Raw genomic sequence first — 21,732 nt, forward strand, 5'->3', positions numbered from 1 at the left:
GAGGAGGAGGATTGTGTCAGCATGGAGGTGGAGCCTGGCACTCAGCATCATCAGCAGTCTTTAAGGGATCATTTACAGTCCCAAGAAACCCATGGACTTGTACGTGGCTGGGAGGAGGTGGCTGCGGATCATGTCATCCTTAGTGACCCAGAGGACTCCGGACCGAATGCCTCAGCAAACCTACGCTGCATGGGCTCCCTGATCTTGCAAAGCCTGCAGAAGGATCCTCGTATTCGTGGTATCAAGGAGAGGGATCGTTACTGGCTGGCAACCCTCCTTGATCCACGTTACAAGAGTAAGGTTGTGGACCTTATCTTGCCATCGCAGAGGGAGCAGAGGATGAAACATCTTCGGGAGGCCTTGCAGAAAGGTCTGTGCAATGCGTTCCCAGAGACTGGGAGGTTACAAATTCCTATTCCTGGACGACGTGTTGCTGAGGCTTTGGTCAGTCAAAGAAGGAGCGGTGGAGAAGGTGGCCGTCTGACCGATGCGTTCAGACAATTTTTTAGTCAGCAGCCCCAAGGTATGATCGGTTCCAGCAACCATCTCCAGCATCTGTTTTACATGGTGAAGGAACACCAAGGGGCAAGATCTGACTTGGGCACCTTTCCCACCAAAAATCCTCTGGGTTACTGGGTCTTGAAGATTGATCACTGGCCAGAGCTTGCACAGTATGCAATTGAGCTACTGGCCTGTCCTGCATCCAGCGTTCTTTCAGAACGCACATTCAGTGCTGCTGGAGGCTTTGTAACTGATCACAGGGTGCACCTGTCCACCGACTCGTTCGATCGACTGACCTTCATAAAAATGAATCAGTCTTGGATCACCACCAGATACCAAGCACCTGATGCTGATGTAACCGAATAAATTTTTTGAAATGTCAGATCCCTTCAAGACTGCCTATGCTGATGCTGAGTGACTATCCTGTTTTGCTAAGTGACTATCCTCTTCCTCCTCAATGATCGTGCTGATGTGGCACCAGCACCAGTGCCTAAGGCCCAATTTTTCAGCCCCTGTTTAACAGGGGCGTGCAATTACAATTTTTTATGCAATTTTTTGCAGCAGGGCTGGTTCCTGCTCTCCAACTAGAATATCTGTTAGGGGTTGCATTGTTGTGGCACCAGCACCAGTGCCTAAGGCCCAATTTTTTTGTCCCTGTTCAACAGGGACATGTAATTACAATTCTTGATCTAATATTTCACAGCAGGGCCCGTTTCAGCTCCCACCAAGAGTAACTGTGAGGACTTACAGTGTTGTGGCACCAGCACCACCACCAGGGGCGGATCCAGAGTCTAGTCTTGGGAGGGGCACTGCCAGAAAATACATTTTTTGGGGGGCAATTTATCAGGGAAATAGCTGATGTTGGAGCTTCAATCATCACGGCACCATGGTTATTATAGTGTCAGGTTGTTTGAAACAGATTATTTCTATTATTACATTGTTATAGAAAATGAAATAGTTCAACTCACCATAATGCAGAATCAGTGGGAGCCCCGAGTGTGTCACTTGCCACATCGCCTGCCACCAGATGCAGATTATCACTTGCCACGTCACCTGCCACACATTGCAAATTGTCCACTATCACCTACCACACATTGCTGATTCTCCACTTGCCACGTCACCTGCCACAAGTTGTGGATTGTCACTTGCCACGTCACCTGTCACACATTGCGGATTGTTCACTTGCCACGTTACCTGCCACAAGTTGCGGATTGTCCACTTGCCACGTCACTTGCCACATGTTGCAAATTGTCCACTATCACCTGCCACACATTGCTGATTGTCCATTTGCCACAAGTTGCAAATTGTCCACCTGCCACCCATTGCGGATTGTCACTTGCCACAAGTTGCGGATTGTCCACTTACCACGTCACCTGCCACACATTGTGGATTGTCCACTTGCCACATCACCTGCCACAAGTTGCAGATAGTCACTTTCCTGCTAAGGTGGGGAATGGGGATTGTCAGTTCCTGCGTCCCAGTCTGAGTCAGGCAGCAGAGAGATGATGTAATCTCTCTGCTGCCTGCACAGTGAGTGAGGGCAGAACTGCCAGGATGCAGGGCGGGCGCCGGGCGGTGAGAGATGATGTAATCTCTCTGCTCCGCCACCCACTGATTGGCCAGTCCGCCCACCGAGCCTTCCCGTCCATCCCCCCCCACCGAGCCACCCGGCAGCTTCCTGTCTATCCCCCCCCTCAGTGTGACTGTACGAGTGCCGTACTTACAAGACTGTTTTGAGGCTCCAGCAGGCAGCTGCGTCTGACCTGTCACAGTCACGTCGGCTTTCAGACTCAAGTCCGAGTCCGACGTGACTCACTGACGTCACTCGTTGCTAGACACCAGGCGACCCTGGCATTAGCAACGAGTGCAGGGAAGAGGCTCCACCCACCTCCTGCTCCTCCTGGTATCCTGCCATGTCAGTGTGAGTCTCTCTCTCGGCGCCGCTGATCGGCTGATGTGAGAGAGAGACTCGGGTAGAGGCAGCGGCAGCCGCATTGGCACTGGCTTCAAGTTCAATGACATGTCAGTGCTACTATTTCGGGGGGGGGGCAATTGCCCTGTTGCCCCCCCCCCCCGGATGCGCCCCTGACCACCACCATCACCAAAGGCCCAATTTTTTTTACCCTGTTCAACAGGGGCATGTAATTACAATTCTTGATCTAATATTTCACAGCAGGGCCCTGTGAGGGCTTACAGTGCTGTGGCAACACCAACACCTAAGGCCACAATTTCTGCAGAGTATATAGGGCAGGCCCCTACTTTCAAACATCCAACTTACAAACGACTCCTACTTGCAAACGGAAGGAGACAACAGGAAGTGAGATGAAATCTACCCCTAGGAAGGGAAATTCTCTCCTGTAAGAGTTAATATGGGAAAAACGTTTCTCGTTTCCACTGATGCTTTATCACCAATCCTTGTTTCACTAAAACCCCCAAATTTTCTAAAAACATTTGTCCTTGTGACAGAAAGTGAGGTGAAATCTTCTGAAGAGGAGCACAGACAGCAAAACAAATGTCATAGGGGTGATAACCCTTCCCTATGTTTTCCAAAAAGCTTAAAAATAGATTTTTTGGCACTTTAAAAATGTACCAGTACAAAATTACAAACAGATTCTACTTAACAACAAACCTACAGTCCCTGTCTTGTTTGCACTGCCTGTATACTTCTGTTCAGAGTATATAGGGGCTGGGGGCCCCACGCCTTTCCTTTTTTTAATTTGGGTGCAGGGTTCCCCTTAATATCCATACAAGACCCAAAGGGCCTGGTAATGGACTGGGGGGGTACCCATGCGGCTTGTCTCACTGATTTTCATCCATATTGTCGGGACCCGACATTACATTAAAGCCGCAAGCAGTTTTAAATGACTTTTATTCCTTTAAAAATGTCATTTTGTGCAGGGACTGTTCTAAGCACGCGCCACTTTACAGGCATACTATAGACACCCCCCTGGTATGATATTTAAAGGAATATTTCACTTTTTTTTTTCACTTTAAGCATCATTAAAATCACTGCTCCCGAAAAAACGGCCTCTTTTAAAACTTTTTTTTGCACTGATACATGTCCCCTGGGGCAGGACCCGGGTCCCCAAACCCTTTTTAGGACAATACCATGCAAATTAGCCTTTAAAATTAGCACTTTTGATTTTGAACGTTTGAGTCCCATAGACTTCAATGGGGTTCTAATGTTCGTGCAAATTTTCGGTCCGTTCGCAGGTTCTATTGCGAACAGAACCGGAGGATGTTTGGCTCATCCCTATTCTTGAGGTTGATGCACCTGAAACTGGGGTGGGCACCCTTCTGTCTCAACGTCCTACCTATGAGAGCGTTATGCTTCCTTCCTTTTTCTAAGAATTTGTCTCCTGCAGAATGCAATTATGACATTGGGGACAGAGAATTGTTAGCTATCATTTTAGCTCTTTAAGAATAGAGGCATCTCCTCGAAGGTACCACTGGTGCCTGTTCCTGTAATACCTCCTGATCCCATTCTGGCTACTGTATGCACCAGTCTCACCTCACCTTTGGTTGACAGAATTTGTGCCACTCAGATCTAGTCTCCTCCCGAGAAACCTGGTGACCGCTGCTTTGTCCCTGGGAATCTCCACACTGCTTTGCTCCAGACTTACCATTCTCCCAAGGCGGCTGGCTGCCCAGGGAGGAATCCACTAATTTGGGCTATTTCTCAACAATTCTGGTGGCCTAGTCTCCGCGCTGATGTAACTGCCTTTGTAGCCACTTGTTTCGTGTGTGCACAAAGTAAGACACCACAACACCTTCCAGTGCACCTCCTACAACCCATATTTAATGGAGAGAGGCCTATGGATTTTACTGTGGAGTTAGGAATTCAGCTTTCCTTCTCCTCTGCGTATCACCCACAGTCCAATAGGGCCACAGAACGAGCCAACCAAGCCTTGGAGCAGTTTCTGCGCTGCTATATTTCGGACCACCAAAACAACTGGTCAGACCTCCTACCTTGGGCGGAGTTTCCTCACAATCATGCTGTCAATACTGCTTCCCGTTTGTCTCCGTTTATGGCGAATTATGGTTTACAACCATCCATGTTGCCTGACTCATTTGTTCCTCAAAGAATTCCTGTATTAGAGGAGCATCTCCACAATCTTCATTCCACTTGGGTGCAGGTCCAAGAGTTCTTGCAACATGCCAGTGAGAGGCACAAACTCTGATTTTTACTGCATTTTCTGTCTACATCTGTTTCATGGTTCCTGACAGCACTGTATGTAGGCACCTTGGTTAAGCCACAATGTAAGGAGAGATGAAGCAGGTTTTATCCATAATCAAAATTTGAGTTTACAATTCAGAGGATATATTCACAAATGTACAGTAGGTGGACAGTATATAAGCAGCTTGGTTGGGCCACAATATAAAACAAGGGAGGTTTTATCTTAAAAGAAATAGAGTGTATTAAAAACAGCAACAAATATCCAGGTCCAGCTGTGAAAACATTGTGTGGCACATATACAGTACTCAAGCACTGGAATAGGCTGCAACCTTTTATAAGCAAAGCAGGATTTACCCTGCAACAAACATTTAAAATCTGGCAGCTGAGAACCACTTCAGAAACATTGTGTGGCACCTTTATAGTGCTGAAACACTGGTATAGGCCACAAACATGGAAGAGCAGGAATAATCCTGCAGCAAACATTAGAAGTTTGGCAGCTGAGAACCAGGTGTGGAAATATTGTGTAGCACCATTATAGTGCCAGGGCACAGGAATAAGCTGAAAACATGGACACAGCGCAGGATATATCCTGAAGCAAACATTAGAAATTTAGCAGCTGAGGAAATAGTTGGGGGAATTCAGTAAAGCCCTTATAACAGTTTTCTGGCCCTTTAAAATAGCCTGCGCCTGATTCAGAAATCACTTCCAGCCTTCCTGGTAGCTTTACCAACACGTGTGACCGAGAACAGATTGTCTGTGTGTAAGCAGGTTGCCTATAGTATGCTAATTTGGTAGATGGCTGGCCCAGGCTGGGGAAGGGGTAACATTTTGCACCTCGGCCTTTTGAGCCCTGCCTATCTGCCCTGTGATATAAATATAGGGGAAGGCATGGTTCTGGAGTTGGCGTGCACCCAGCTATCCATTAAAAGACACTGGGAGACTTGAGATCTGCCAAGCCTTGATAAATGCCAGAATTGAACTATCACCTTGTTGATGTATGCTTGGGCAGCTCAGCTTAGCTAGTGTAGCAGAATCTCTAACCTCTTTGAGTCTGATGAGAACCTTCAAAGCCAAAGATAGCTGACATCCTTCAATATGTGGTGGGTTGTGAGGCATAGTGGGTGCAAAGGTGGTAAAGTCATTGGGCACCAGACACTTCTTGGATGTAAAAGAGGTTTTATTTCTTTAACAGTCCTTTTTTTATATTTTGCAAGGGAAAGAGGGTTAGGGCCAGGACACCCTTAATTAGTTGCAATTTCAAATGACATTTCCTATTTCCATTTTTTTTATCACAGCCTATTCTAACTAACTACATGTTGTGTCCATAACACAAAATGTTTCAAATGGACTACCTTTCCCAGTAGTTCCCTTTCTTCTTTAAAAGGAAACTCCGGGCACAAGTTATGACTGTATTTCAAGCAACAAGTAGTCAGGCCAGATTGCAAGGGACCACACTTTAAGACACAGGCCCCCTTGCAAGAACAACTTCAGTCTGCCCACCTGGCAGCAAAAGACAACTTTCTTCATTCTTTTTTTTTTCAACCAACAACCTGCTGAAGTCCACAGATTGCTCTTCAGGGTGAAACACCCCCAACAGCTTTTAATCTTTTGGCTCAAGTGATCGCTTTCTGTAACCGTCAGTAGCATTCAGTCCAGCACAGTCCTGGCATCACAGCTTTCTGAGATTTCCCAGTAGTAACATTTCAAATGGGTGTGCAAGGTAACTATCAGCAGAGTACCCCTGACATCACACAACCCATATTTGTAATCCACAAAGAAGACATCAATATTTTCCTGCTACCGCTACCAGTAGTACTGAGGATCAGGCAGGATCAAGGTTTCTCCCTTGGAGCTCACTATAGTGACAATTCTTTTGAGGTCCCTTTTGTCCGGCCTGCAAATGGCCACACTGTCCAAGTTAATCTTCTGTCTGTAGCCCCAGGTGTTCACTACAGAGTGGCACTTTGCAGCCATCTTAGGGGACAGCTTAGGAAAGTCCAAGTGGAGAGGAATGTGTAGGAAACTGCGGACAGCCTCATCCACCCACTGAGCCTCTTTTACGAATATCTCCTCTTCCAGATGAGCTGGTATGTATGGGTACAAGTATCTATAATCAGACGCTACTTGCTTGATTATGATGCGCTGTATTTTGGACAGCCGTGGCAGGGTCTTAGGGTCTCCGTACCCAGGTAGAACATGTGCATCCGTGGCACGCATAACTGAACACCCAGCGATTACCTCCGGCTTACGATCCATTTTGGGACTGGCAATGCTGACCAGCGGAGCTACACTGGCTGACAGCCTAATCTGCACACTTGCGGTAGTAGTAGCAGGTGTATCATCTTCCTGCACACTACTGGTTAACTCTTCACTCTCTCCCCACTTCCCCGAATAAGACAAAGTGTCTGAAAAGAGTTCTGATAGCTTATCAGACGAAATGTCCGAATCTAAGATGGTGGAACACTCTTCGGCCAGTTTTTTTTCTGGGCTTTTGCCTTGGTTGGCACCTCTGGGTCAACTCCCCTGGTGGCCACCGATATCACTTCCCCCACAGGCACACTACACTCACTACTCAATGACTTACCCGGCCCCGGTATTTTCCTCTCGGGCAAATCAATCATCAACGCGAGCAATCTGGCCTGGCCTCGGCTTTTAGAAGCAATCGGTGCACTGGGTCCTGAGGTAGCCACTGTGCACAACAGCTTTTTGCACCACTTGGGGGACGACCAACGAACTTTGCACATCACTCTCCGGAGGGACAGCAACACTCTTGTCCCAATCCACTTGTATGATCTATGGAGGTAGGGTTGGAGGGACAACCTTGAACAGATGCTCCCCACAGCATCCACAGACGATCCAAGGCCTGAACTGCGTAATCAGGCCAGAGCATTTTCCACAAATCAGTCCCAAAGACTCGTAGCCTCCAGTCGTGTATAAAGCAATCTGACCATTCGGTATGCAACAAGAGGTTTTCCGCAGCGCAGGTCAATATAGACACCCAGAGTGTACATTCTCCAATCCGTCATCTCACTCACGAACTGTGCCATCCTCTTCACTAACCCACAATCAGACACACGTGGGGGCACTTCTTATCCTCCTCCGCAGAGAGGGAGCTCCTCCTCATGCCAACGCTGCGGCGCTCCAAAACTGTAATAAAGTCCATTTTGGGGCCTGTTATAACCCTTACAGACAGGGGCGCAACTAGAAATAGCAGGGCCCCATAGCAAAATGTTGTATGGGGCCCCCCTGCAAACAGCCCCCCCAACAGCTGCCCTAGTGTCAATGAAGCGTGACCTGTGCCACATACAGCGTGACCTGTGCCCAATGCAGCGTGACCTGTGCCACATACAGCGTGACCTGTGCCCCATACAGCGTGACCTGTGCCCCATACAGCGTGACCTGCGCCCAATACAGCCTGGTCTGCCTGTGCCCCATACAGCCCCACCTATGCAGAGGAAGAGGCAAGCCACCCGGATCAGCAGAGAGCAGGCTTGCCCGCTGTAATAGCTTTCATTTGAATTTCCTGTCTTCCTGGGGCTCATCGTCACATAACCCCACCTCTTGGCCCGACGCCTTTGATGACGTCACATGTCCCGCATTAGATCGGCATTCTGTCTATCAAAGGCACCGGGCCAAAAGGTGGAGCTATGTGACGTGAGCCCCGGGAACACTGGAAATTCTAATGAAAGCTCTTACATCGGGCAATTCAGCTCTCTGCTGATACGGACAGCTCGCCTCTTCCTTTCCTCTCTCTTCCCCTGGCTGGGAGACTGTGCCGGTGGTGCTCTTATCCTTATTGGGCCCCACTCGGCTGCGGGCCCCATAGCGCCCGCATGGGTCGCTATGGTGGTAGTTACGCCCCTGCTTACAGAAAGTGTCAAAAGACAAGGATGATTCTTTCCCATAAGCAGTGAGACTCGATGGTTCTTCCCCACGCTGATGGTACACACAACAACACAGTCTATAAGAAAGGTGAAAGTTACTTGCCACCTTCCCACAGAGCCTGGCGAAATCCAGTTTTAGCTGAAGCCGGTTGCTATGTGCGACTGCTGCAAGGACAACACCTTGAGCCCCATGTTGGGTGCCAAATGTAGCAGAATCTCTGATCTCTTCCAGTCTAATGAGAACCTAAAAGACCAAAGATGGCTGACATCCTTCAATATGTGGTGGGTTGTGAGGCATAGTGGGTGCAAAGCTGATAAAAGTCATTGGGCGCCAGACACTTCTTGGATGTTAAAGAGCTTTTATTTCTTTGACAGTCCTTTTTTATTTTGCAAGGGAAAGATGGTTTAGGGCCAGGACACCCTTAAGTAGTTGCAATTTCAAATAGCAGACTCAGAGACTTCAACAAGAGGACAACTGTTCAGGGAAAGGCCCCAGTAAGGTGCCTCTTCTGCACATGCAGGATTGCTGTCTCATATGGCAACAGTACTAAAAACAGTTCCTAACTCAAAGCAACAGTTCTCTCAGCTTCACTACAAATTCTCCTTGTAGTTCTTCAGCCCCTTGAGCTCCTGGTCTCTCACTGGACCCTCTGATTCACTGACTCTGAATCCCATGAGCTCCTCAAGGCTTTTGCGGTAGCATCTCCCTCAAGCGTCACCCACGCTTCCTTGCTTGGTCCCTAGCTTGGCACTTTGGATACCTTCAAGCTTCACCCATGCTGACCAGCTTGGTCCCTAGCTTGACACACAAGGCTGTTCTGCGAGCGTCACCTCTGCTGGTTGGGTCCCTGACTTGATCACCACCTGAAGTTTCCCGATTCTCCACCGTGCCCGTTCGGTGAGAATACTGCTCCAGTACTTGCTTCAGTTACTCACTGTGGTCCCTGGTAAAGGCGATTTGTCCCTCAGTGGTGACAGCTTGCCTTCTACCACCGACCACGACAGGTTCTCTGGCTGGCAGAACCGTCACTTTTGGTTGGACTGCAAGCCGCAGTCCCAACCCTGCGCTGCCTTCTTACTTTTGGATAGGCCCTCACACAGCCTTGCAGCCTGATGCTCCAGGATAGGCCCGAACTCCGGCCTAGCATCCTGGGGCAGACTACACATGTCCACCCAGATGGCGGTCTGGGTGGCACACAAGAACCTGGACCACTGATCTCACCCAAATATATAGGCTCTCCCAGCAGGCCAAGGGATTCAACAAAATCCCTGCCCATTGGCTGAGATACCCCAATTACCCATAACCTGACCTTGTGTTGTCCTTCTCAATCTAATACCTCCAAGTGCCTGGCCACCTGGTGGTAGAAGAGGAAAGTACAACCAGGCCAAACTTAGGGAGAAGTCAATGGATCCCTAGTAATTAACTACAGTAGCTACTCCTGACAAGGAATTTGGTGAGGAGCTCCCTGATTAAACCTCAGGGCGCTACACTAGAAAGGGTTATGTTGGACTGGAATGCACTTGTTGGACTTTGCCAAACATTCAGTAAAGTTGAATCAATTGTTCCAAGCCTGGTCTGGGTGCATGATGGTTCCTAGTGTACAGGGTCAGTAAAGCACATGTGGGGTATGAAACAAACCACTACAGAAGGTTTACTCAGCAAGGACTAGTCAGAGGAGGAATGCAGTCACTATGGGTAACCAGAACTAGTACAAGGTATATAGCAGCTGGTCATCAAGCGTGGTACCTTGCATGGCGGTGGGACTTCTGGTAGAGAGAGTGTATGCTGGATTGGTGAAGTGGGCATAGGCGCAGCAGTTTTTCTCCTAAATGTAATATTCAGCAAGAGAAATGTGTGTAGTGACTCTGTATATTTTCTACTGCACACTGTGCAAAGACATCTCTAAGCCAGGGAACCATCATAATGTTTGATTCTCACATGAAGTCGGTCCCCGCCTGGTTCCAGACATTAATGAGCATGCACATGTGCAAAAAGTACCCCACGTGCACGGTGAGTGCCCCCCCACCTTTTGGTGTAGGCGACAGGATATGACCACCTCATGCACCTAAAGATCACCATTAAAGAGACCGTAGCTGTAGTTAGTTAGAACATGTCCAGACTTGCCCACCTACCTGGTACGTGACTGCTGTGCTACACTTTGGACTGGCTCCTGCTTATATAACAACCAAATCATGTCAAGAGGACCCATCCTGTCACTAGAGAAAGAGTCTCATACCTAGACCCTGCCTACTACATATAGTCAAAAAACTCTGCTGCCATAGTGGTTGAAGGTTTTAATGTTTCTTTATGTATTGCGCTTTGTACCTGTTACCTTTCATGTTATCTTTTATTTCGGGGATAGTCATAGCCAGAACTGCTTATGAGAAGGGGTTTGGACATGTAGGCAGGTTGCCTACAGGGTGTTAGTTAGGTGGATGGCTGGCCCAGGCTGGGGAAGGGGTTAACATTTTGCATCTCGGTTCCCAAGCTTTTTGGACCCTGTCTATCCACCCTGTGATATAAATATAGGGGGAAGGTCGGGTTCTGATGGAGCTGATGAATTTTGTGGAGGGGAAGAAAGGTGGGAAGTTAGTAAAGAGGAGGCATTTTGCTGCTGACTGGTATCATTTAGACATGTGCATAATGAAAAAAATTGTTTAGTTTTGTTTAGATCTATTAATCTAGTTATTTTGTTTAGTTAAATTCGGTTGATTCTTCTTCAACATCTAAAGCAAGGAATTGTCGCGTATGACCTAATTCGTCCTGCAGCAATTGACTTACCGTATCATGAAATAATTCTGCCGACGCCTCCATGCCAGTTTGCTGGCTGTGGCGGGATTAGCAGAAGAGGAGGAGAAAGAGGAAGAAGGGGGAATATTATCAGCAGTTGCACACAAATGGTTGCTCTGCACCTGGGAGGGGGAAGAAGTGGAAGGCGTTGTCAGCCACGACAACTATCTTCTCCGTATGCTCTCAGAAACAAAAAGGAAAACATGTCCTGCCTTCAGATGGTGCAGTGCAAACACCACTTTTCCTGCAGAACCTGCTTGCCACTACTACTTCCCCGTGCAGAACCTCTGCCTCCCCCCTTTAGGCCTGCCTGATATTTTAAATACATGGGATTTCCTAACTTTAGCTAAGGCAATAGGTGGAATAGAGACGCGGTGCTATGGTATACAATATGATCAAATATATAGACAGAAGCCAGGATCAAAATCTACAAACAATATGGCACCAACATCCCCTTAGAAATAGAGAGAAAGATTTTTTGGAGATATGGGACTTTATGGGTGCATTACAACGCAAAAATTACTCAAAAATATATGTAAAAATATATACGAAAATTTATTATAAAATGAACAATATCATAAAACGGATGCATACAATACAGTCATAGCCATAGGTGTGCGCAAACATCCTGGACAACAATAAATCATTGTCAATAATAGGATGTTTGTGCACACCTATGACTGTATTGTATGCATCCGTTTTATGATATTGTTCATTTTATAATAAATGTTGTATATATTTTTACATATATTTTTGAGTAATTTTTGCGTTGTAATGCACCCATAAAGTCCCATATCTCCAAAAATCTCTCTCTCTATGGTGTACAATGCTTTACAGCACAAGTATGCAGTGACTTGTTGCAAACAAACCCCGAAGAGAAGATGTTTTATTTTATAGGCCGAGTGGCTGTAAAGCTTAAAGTGTTATTATAGAATATGTAAACCCAACATGTCATATTTCTGATGTGTGGCGGCCGTACAATGTACTTGTATGAAAATGTATCCTGTTCTTTTTGTATTGTTTCATTTGTGTGAAATACCTGTTTTTCCTGTCAGTCCCCCTGCTTTCCTATTAAAAATTGATCACACTAGGCAGTAGAGCTGCTCTCCTCCAACGATTAGACTTATGCTGATCCCACCCCCCTCCCCACCTCCACAGCCATTCACTGGGCAGATCAGTGTACTATTGTTTCTCCTCCCTCAGCTCCTTATGCAGCTGAGAACCGAGGGAATGTGACCACTTATAAAAAGGTATTTTTAATGTTTTTATATCTATGCACAAATGTTTAGATAATGATCAACTGTGTCCAATTGCACAAACTGCGTGTGTGTACTGTGAACAGCAATCTGACTGTTTATTCTCCTTGAAAAGCAGGGAGAAAAAGCAGCCAGACAGTAACTAACTAAAGGCAGCACACATTACACATTCTTAGGCACACAGTTAATCCTCTGCCCCTAGATGTTAACCCCTTCCCAGCCAGTGTCATTAGTACAGTGATGGTGTACAGTATTAGCACTGATCACTGTATCAATGTCCCTATTGATGTCAGCGTAAGACTGTTAATTTTATATAATCAAATCTTGTTATTTGTTATGATTTATTCTATTGTTATATACTGTACACACATGCCAACTATCATTTTTTTATTTCTGAAAAATAGTTTTATGTATATATTTTTCTAATTTTACTTCACCAACTTTCCCCTTGACTTCTGCCACTTTTTTTATGTCTTTACAATTTTTTAATTGGTTCCTTTTCTGTTTAGGCCAACTCTTCTACTCTTTAACTGCACTCTGCATTTTGCATATTCTTGGGGTTCACCCCTGATACACAAGGTGTGGGGCAATGGATGTTTTAGGTACAGCATGGGTGGACTTTACATCCACCATCCAGGCAGGATGTTTAACTAATCAAAAGACAGATGACGAAACTAAGGTTTTTCTGGACAGGATGTTCAACCCTGAAAACCCTGATCTGATTATCAAACAGTCAGATAAGGGAGGCAATTTGGTGTTGATGACACATCAACAGTATCAAACCATGTGCCTAAAAGTGCTACTTAATGCCACTTGGTATTCCCCTATCAGTTTTTCTTCTATTCAAATAATTATTGATGAATTTAGGAAACTTGTCGTTGAGGCATTCTGGGAGGGCCTCATCGATGAGGACACCCTAAATTTTATCAATACCCAGATGCCATGAACACCAACATTCTACGCCTTACCAAAAACCCACAAAAATCTTGAATCACCACCTAGCGACCCATAGTATCCTGTAAGGGATCCTTAACAGAAAATGCGAGCAAATTAGTAGACATGGGTCAATAACTTTATTTTGAAACTCTTGGAGTTCATTCTCACTAGGAACTACTTTAACTTTATGGATCAACTTTACCTACAAACCCAAGGCGTAGCTATGGGCGTGTGCCCCTTCCTACGCCAATTTATACCTTGGGGGATGGGAGAGGACCATTTTCGGAGATGAATCATTAGAACCATTTTTAAACCACATCCTCTGTTGGCACAGGTTCATAGATGACCTGTTGGTCATCTGGACAGGTACCAAACAACTTCTCAATGACTTTGTTGAACGGCTGAACATTACTACTACTACATAACTACTTCAGCCTTCACTTTACCTTTACTTATGATACCCAGAGCATTTCTCTGGCAAACTGATCACTGACCTATTTCGCAAGCCTACAGCAGGCAAAACACTTCTTCATGCTTCCAGCTCCCATCCCCGTCCTCTGGTACGCAGCATTCCCTATGCTCAGTACTTGAGATTGAAAAGGAACTCTACAGAGGATGGGGATTTCCGCTTACAAGCTGAAGCCTTGCGCACACGTCTATTGGCTTGGGGATACAGCCGTACCAGTTTAAGGAAGGCCTTTAATAGAGCCTCTGCTCAAGATCGACAAGCGCTCCTTTATGGTCCCCCTCACGCTAAGCAACCTTCAACTGTTAAAATCATTACTAAATTCTCTGTTCATCACAACCAATTGTGCAATTTGCTATTCCAACACTGGCATATACTTACTGACCATCATATTTTAAAGAAATATGTTAGACCCACTCCGGAATTGGTCTTCAGAAGGGCCACCTCCCTTAGGGATAAATTTACCCATAGCCACTATAGAACTCCTGCACTCCTACCAAAGGGTCCCCAAGGCACCTTTAAATGTGGAGAATGTCCACATTGCCCATGGATCCAAGAAGGACACAAATTTGTCCTTCCAAATGGAGAGATATTTACACCCCGACAATTTGCGAACTGCGGCACGAGAGGGGTTATTTACCTGATGGTCTGTGCCTGCAAGGCCTTCTATATAGGCAAGACCATCAGGGAACTACGGCAAAGGCTGGGGGATCATCTGTATGCTTCCACCAATGGCAAGCTCACCCCGGTGGGCCGCCACATAGGGATCCATCATAGATTTAACCCTGATTATGTCAAATTTTTTGTTTTGGATGTAATCCCAGGAGATCCCAGAGGAAGTGATTGGGACCGTAAAATCCTAAAATGATAATCGTTTTGGATTTTTGGATTGAACGACTTAATGCTCTCACGCCTCCAGGCCTCAATGAGGAACATACCTACAAACATTTTCTATAACTGGTGGGTGGCCCTTCAGGAACTCTGTTTTCTGTCCCTGGTTTTCAACTATTCTATATAGATGTTACAATTTAACTGCCTCGTTTTACTATATAAAACAATCTCTCTTCTAGTTTTCCTCCTTTTGGACCTAATGTACCCTAACCATATCAGTGGCATGGTATGTCCCATTTATGTACACATAGGCTTTGTGCAATTTTTTTCGATTTCATTTATACAACTTTTGTTAGTTGGGAGTTGGCATATTAAATTATATTGTCATTTTGTAATTACGGTTCTGTTTATGAATGTAATAAACAAGCATATTGTGTATCCAATTGTCAGGGTGCCAGTGTTCTCGCTGGGTATTTTTCCCCCCCAGCCAGATGCACTGTTCACCTGATTTTCACCTTCGCTAAATGATTTCTTTGCACCTATACCATTTTCTAGCCATTGTTAACGGTGTGAGGAGTTTATTCTCCCCCTGACGGCGGGCATGCGACTCCCCAGCAGTGGCTGGGCTTTCCCAATTGGGTGGCTCCTCCCCCTGCTTCCCTGATGGTGACAGCGTCCCCAATAATAGGGCTGTCCACACGCGCGCAATAGAGGAGAGTCGGACCCGGTGATGTCGTCGATTGACGCACACAGCGCTGTACGTCAATCCGGGTTGGGGGTTATTAAGGCAGCCTCTATGGCAGCTTATGTGCAGATGGCTGACACCCGGGAATCCGATCGACCAGCATGTTTAAAGTAAGTCTCACTCAGACTCCTACTTACACTTGCCGTGTCCCCTCACTCCTCTGGGTGGATGGTGCAATGTTCAATGGCCGAGCCCTACTCTGGTAGGCTCCACCGTTGCAGCAGACCCCAGACAGACTGAGGAGATTTGACAGGCATTACTATACATACCTTACGGGCTTTCCCTTGCCCTTTTGTTTTTCAGTAATCTCCACGGTGTTGCTGGGAATCAGTGCTTACTCCCAGGTGCCTTTAACAACAAATATATTTTCTTGCCTATAGATTTGGTGGGTACTTTATTAATTGATTACTAGTGTTTACACCACTTCCTGGGTGTCCTACCGCTGTGGATGGTAATTTCTATTCACCCTAGAGATCTCTTTCTCCCACTTTCCTTTCCCCTCCCCTTTCTCCCCTCCCCCCCCCCCCCCCCTCTTTTTCCCATTCCCTCCTTCTTTCCCCTTCCCATTCCATTTCTTTCCCCCTCCCCCCTTCTTCCCATTTCTCTCTCCTTTTCGTACTTTTCTGTCTTTTTTCTTCTTTCCCCTTCTATTCCCATTACGGTGGTGTACGTCTCATTATAGCGTATACTGTAAACCAATACTCATTATTACATATCCTCTTCTACATCAGCCCGTCTTGTCAGCCCCCTGTGCTCGCCCCAGGGGAAACGCCCGACTGGGCGTCTCACAAGTGCCTTTCCTGCCCGATTGGGCAGTGGTTGGTGAGTGTGTCCATACAATTCGTAATTACTTTAACATTATGTTTCATGACTATGTACAGTCCCTGACAAAAGTCTTGTCGCTTCTCTATTTTGTAGAAACTCCTGCTATTAACCTGACTTTTAATTAATCAATTGGTGTTAGAAATAGCTCATATGAAAAGCTAAAGCACTCCCAAATGATGTTTAATGCACTGAAATAAATTAGTTTCACTGAAAAAAGATTGATCATTTAATCAAGACAGACAAGTCAAATTTTGGCAAGACAAAAGTTTTGTCGCCTATACAGAAATTGAACAACTTTACTGGAAATCCAAAAATATGTCAGCAAATTAAGTAGTGGTGCTGTGAGATCCAAATTTAATATCTTGTATGACTTCCATGAGCTTGAAGGACAGCATCCATGCAGTTTGGCAAGGATTCATACAGTTTATTGATGAAGTCATCAGGAATAGCAAAGAAAACAGTCTTGCATGCCTCCCAGAGTTCATCAATATTCTTTGGTTTCGTCTTCCATGCTTCATCTTTCATCCTACACCACATATGCTCAATGATGTTCATGTCTGGTGACTGGGCTGGCCAATCCTGGAGCATCTTGATCTTCTTTGCCTTAAGGAACTTTGATGTGGAAAAGGAAGTATGCGATGGAGCACCATCCTGCTGCAAAATTTGGCTTTTTTTTATGGTTGGGAATATAAGAGGTAGCTAAGATTTCTTGGTATTTTAGACTATTGATGTTGCCTTCCACCCTGCAGATCCCTTGCACACCCCCATACTGGATGTAACCCCAGACCATGATTTTGCCTCCACCAAACTTCACTGTTTTCTGGGTAAATCTCAGCTCCATGCGGGTTCCAGTAGGTCTCCTGCAAATATTTGCGGCGACTGTGGTGTAATTCAACAGAAGATTCATCTGAAAAATCCACCTTCTGCCACTTTTCCAGAGTCCATCCTTTTAGCAGGCTGTGGCCCTTGGCAAATACCACACTGTTTTTCAATTGTCTTTTGTTTAGTGCTGGCTTATGGGCACTGATTCGACCATGGAGGCCATTTCGAGACAGAATCCGACAAACTGTTCTGGTTGACACAGGGACTTCAGGTGACCAGGTCTCGTGGAGCTCTGCTGCAGTGGAAAATGGGCTGGCCTTGGATTTTCGAGCCAACAAACGGTCCTCTCGAGCAGTTGTCTTGCGGGGTCGGCCTGACCTGGCCTTGTCCAAAACGTCTCCAGTCTCTTCAAATCTTTTTTTTATCCTCTGAACTTGACGCTGAGACGCATTGAAGGTGTCTGCCACATCAGCAGTGGATCTGGTCTTCAGCCTCTTGATAATCAACACTTTAGTCTCCGGGTGAATCTTAGGCATGTTTGCAGAGGTCTAGTTGCAGTTGAGAAGGTCTAGTATACTGGTGTTCTTTTTATACACACCTGAGACCTAATTGATCCATTATTAGTCACAGGTGAAGCTCATATAACAAGGCGACAACACTTATGTCTTGGCAAAAATTGACTCAATGGGCTTTACCAAGCTGTGAATATTAGAATACTTTTTGTTAGTTTCGTTTTGCACTGAAACATTATTACAAAAGCAGTTGGGATTAAAATTAATCATTTCTTGTAACAAAATCTTGATTAGAAATATATTTTAGCGGCACTTCAGGTCAATTTGTACACAAGCGACAAGACTTTTGTCAAGGACTGTATCATTATTATATATCTTCTGTAAATATATGTATGTAATTGTGACTGTCCTACCTTTCTAGATGCTATACTTGGACGCCTCCTGAGGAAGCGGCATCAGCCACGAAACTGTTGAGGCCAATGTCCTTTAGTACATCAACTTGCCTTCATTTACTCATGCGGGCTTTGCATACTGTCATTTTATAATATATGTTGTTTTGCAACAATTCCTAAGTTGTCTTGTTGTCAAATTGTATTTACATATATATTTTTTATTATTTATAATTTAATAAATTGGAATTTTTATCTATATTGTATGTCTTTATGGGGTACCGCAATAGTCCATATATTTCCTTATGGGGAGGTACGGTTTATTTGGGGTAGTCCTTGTTACATTCTTCCCAATCCCCTCTAACTTCGCCAACTTAGACTATTGTGTTCTGATCCATCACATATAATTCAGATTAAAAAAACATTGAACTAAAGGCTGTAATGTAACAAAATAGGTAAAAAGCCAAGGGGGTGAATATTTTTGCAAGGCACTGTACTGTACATTGAATCATTCACTTGTGTCAGTATTTACTGAATTGTATTTTTAGTGATTCTGCATCTTGTTACCTTTGTGTGGTTCCAGCCTAGAAATCTTCCAGCTAGCAACAGTAAGAGTTAATCAGTTTTGGTGTGGGGATAGGAGCATTCATTAGCGGCTTTCCCACAGCCAGTCAGGGCTGCCGATAGGGGGATACCCCTAGTCCTCCTGTAGGGGGTCCGGGCACACATAGGGGCCTGGACAGCAGGGATAATTTGTGCTGCAGAGCTGGGGGACGATTACAGAACAATGCCCTCTGTGGCTCTCTGCAGCAGCTGAAAGCCGGTTTCTCTCCCTCCCGCCGGCTTTTAGCTGCCGAAACACAGACACAGGGCATAGTTCTGTAATTGCTCCCCTCTACACTGATCCCCTTCCCTGCTCTGCCAACATTTGATTCCCCCTGTGTGCCGGGGCCCCACTCCTGCACCTCTAACGGCTTACCTTTGCAGGTGTGATAAGTGCTTTGTTAGATAAGCTGGTGTTTTTTGTACCAATGGTTGTAGGAAACCATCCTTAAAAAAATTCCATTGACAATAGGCCATCCAGGAGGACAGTTTCAATGTTTATATATCTTTGACACTGTGTAAAAAACTGGTACCTTACATGTACATGGCACCAGATATTTTTCCCTTCTGATTTAAAATTCTCTTTTTGACTAACCAGATTCTTCATTTCATTCCTATACATGTTAGTGGGATTGTTCCTCAGAATCAGATACGTTTCTCCATCTCCAAGTAACCTACTTATTTCTTATGTTTTACTTGTGGTGTAATGTCACTTTGTAATGACTACATGAGCCTTTACCTGTATGTGACTAGCCATATCCACACAATCGATATCACCCTCAAGTGCCAGCTCAGACATACAGTATGTACAATATTTGGGCCTTTCACTGAGACTTCCTAGTTTGTTTTTCTATTATATATACATCCACAAATACATTATGTTTTTTTTTCACTTCAGGCTCCCTATCTACCTCATTACATCACGGTTGTCCTTTGGGGGATCCTGATGTGAGACTCCCAGGGCCCACTGAGGGGTTTGCAGTGTAGTCTTACCTGGAGGCGAGGGTGAACATTGATTTTATACTTAATGGCTATACTAATGCATAATGTTGGATGGTATGTAATTTCTGCAGCATTGAAGAATGTATATAATGTCTGCAATATGTATTCATTCTTTATGAATATTAATTTAATTTTAGAAGTAATCTTACCATCTTTCCTCTATATGCCCCTGATGAAAGAATTTTTTTTTTTTAAAGTGTCAGTTAAAGAGGACACACAATCACTCCTAATATTTATCAACATATTGAGTACTCCAGTATCATATGGTTTCCAGTTGTCCTTAAAGTCCCTTTTCTGGGAGTAGTCCTTTTGTTCCTGATTGAGGTGTTCTCTCTGGTGGATTTACAATTTTACAATTATTAGGAGGACAGGAGAGGGGGATCTGTCAGAAAGACCAGGGTTGCCGAACAGTATGTTGTTTACCAGGCACTCGGGTTCGGCACATCGCGGGTCGGGTGGACAGATTATTGGGCGGGGCTGGGGAGGACCCAGTGGTCATGGTACACTTTGGAACCAATGACAAAGTGAGAGGAAGGTGAAGAGTCCTAAAAAAAATATTTCAGGGACGTAGGGAATAGATTGAGGAAAAGGACCTCCAAGGTGGTTTTCTTGGAAATACTATCTGCACCTTGAGCCACACCAGAGAGGCAGCAGGAGCTTAGGGAACTGAACAAGTGGCTGAGGAACTGGTGTAGGAAAGAAGATTTTGGGTTCCTGAAGAACTGGGCTTAGGCCCCTTTCACACTGGGGCGGGAGGTGCGTCGGAGGTAAAGCGCTGTTATTATTAGCAGCGCTTTACCGTTGTTTTAGCTGCGGTATTTGGCCGCTAGCGACGTGGTTTTACCCCCCACTAGCGGGCGAGAAAGGGTTAAAAGCCACCGCAAAGCAGAGATGCTTTGCCGGTGGTATAGCCGCGCTGCCCCATTGATTTCAATGGGCAGGAGCGGAGAAGGAGTGGTGTATACACCGCTCCTTTACTGCTCCGAAGTTGCTGCTAGCAGGACTTTTTTTCCCGTCCTGCTAGCGCACCGCTCCAGTGTGAAAGCCCTTGGGCTTTCACACTGGAGACACAACAGCGGCTATTTTGGGTCGGTTTGCAGGCGCTATTTTTAGCGCAATAGCGCCTACAAACCGCCCCAGTGTGAAAGGGGTCTAACTTTTCAGTCCGTTATCGGCTCTTTAGTAGGGACGGGCTGCACCTTAGTACAGATGGTACAGCTTAATTGGGAAGAAAGATGGCCACAAAGTTGGAGGGGCTTTTAAAGTTGGGGGGTCAGAGGAAGAGATAGCCGGCAGTGAGCAGATGACAGAGGGATAAGGGAGTCAGCAGTGATAATACAGCCATAACATCAAATCCAGGTGTAAACAATTGGGAAATGCAAAAACAAAGCCAAGGGAAACCAACAGAAAAATAATATGCACTCATACAACTCTAAGAGGAGCATACACAAATGCTAGGAGCCTAGCTAACAAAATAGACGAACTGGAGCTGCTATTACACAAGGAGGACTTAGATTTTGTGGGAATAACTGAAACTTGGTTTAACAGCTCTCACGATTGGCTGGCCAACATACATGGGTATTCCTTGTATCGCAAGGACAGGGAAGGTAGAAGAGGGGGAGGGATGTGTCTATATGTCAAAAAAGATGCAAGGGTGGTAGAGAGGAGTGACATTATGAATGGGACTAGGGGGGGCGGTTGAATATGTGTGGGTAGAACTCAAAAGAGAAGAAGTAAGCGGGAAATCAGTAGTGGGGGTATGTTATAGGCTACCCAACCTGCAGGAGGAGGAGATAGAACTACTATCACTACTATATAATGGGGGACATCAATTATCCTGATATTGACTGGGCTGAGGAAACAGCTCACTCATTAAAGGCCTGTCATTTCATGAATGTCTTACATGACAACTTCATGTCCCAATTGGTGGATTCCCCAACTAGAAAGAATGCCCTGTTCTATTAATTACGAACGATCCAAGTTTGATCTCAG

General features: G+C 45.5%; 2 protein-coding genes across 3 annotated transcripts in view; both read right to left on the minus strand.

Annotated features, from left to right (window-relative positions):
- Nucleotides 1-21,732, minus strand: part of CENPQ (centromere protein Q) — a 494,148-nt gene that overhangs the window by 145,171 nt on the left and 327,245 nt on the right. The gene's annotated exons all lie outside the window — the stretch shown is intronic.
- LOC141106335 (glycine N-acyltransferase-like protein 1) overlaps nt 1-21,732 on the minus strand; it is a 128,592-nt gene that overhangs the window by 64,884 nt on the left and 41,976 nt on the right. The gene's annotated exons all lie outside the window — the stretch shown is intronic.

Source organism: Aquarana catesbeiana, linkage group LG08 (genome assembly GCF_042186555.1).
Source record: "Aquarana catesbeiana isolate 2022-GZ linkage group LG08, ASM4218655v1, whole genome shotgun sequence".
In the NCBI taxonomy this organism is placed as follows: domain Eukaryota; kingdom Metazoa; phylum Chordata; class Amphibia; order Anura; family Ranidae; genus Aquarana; species Aquarana catesbeiana.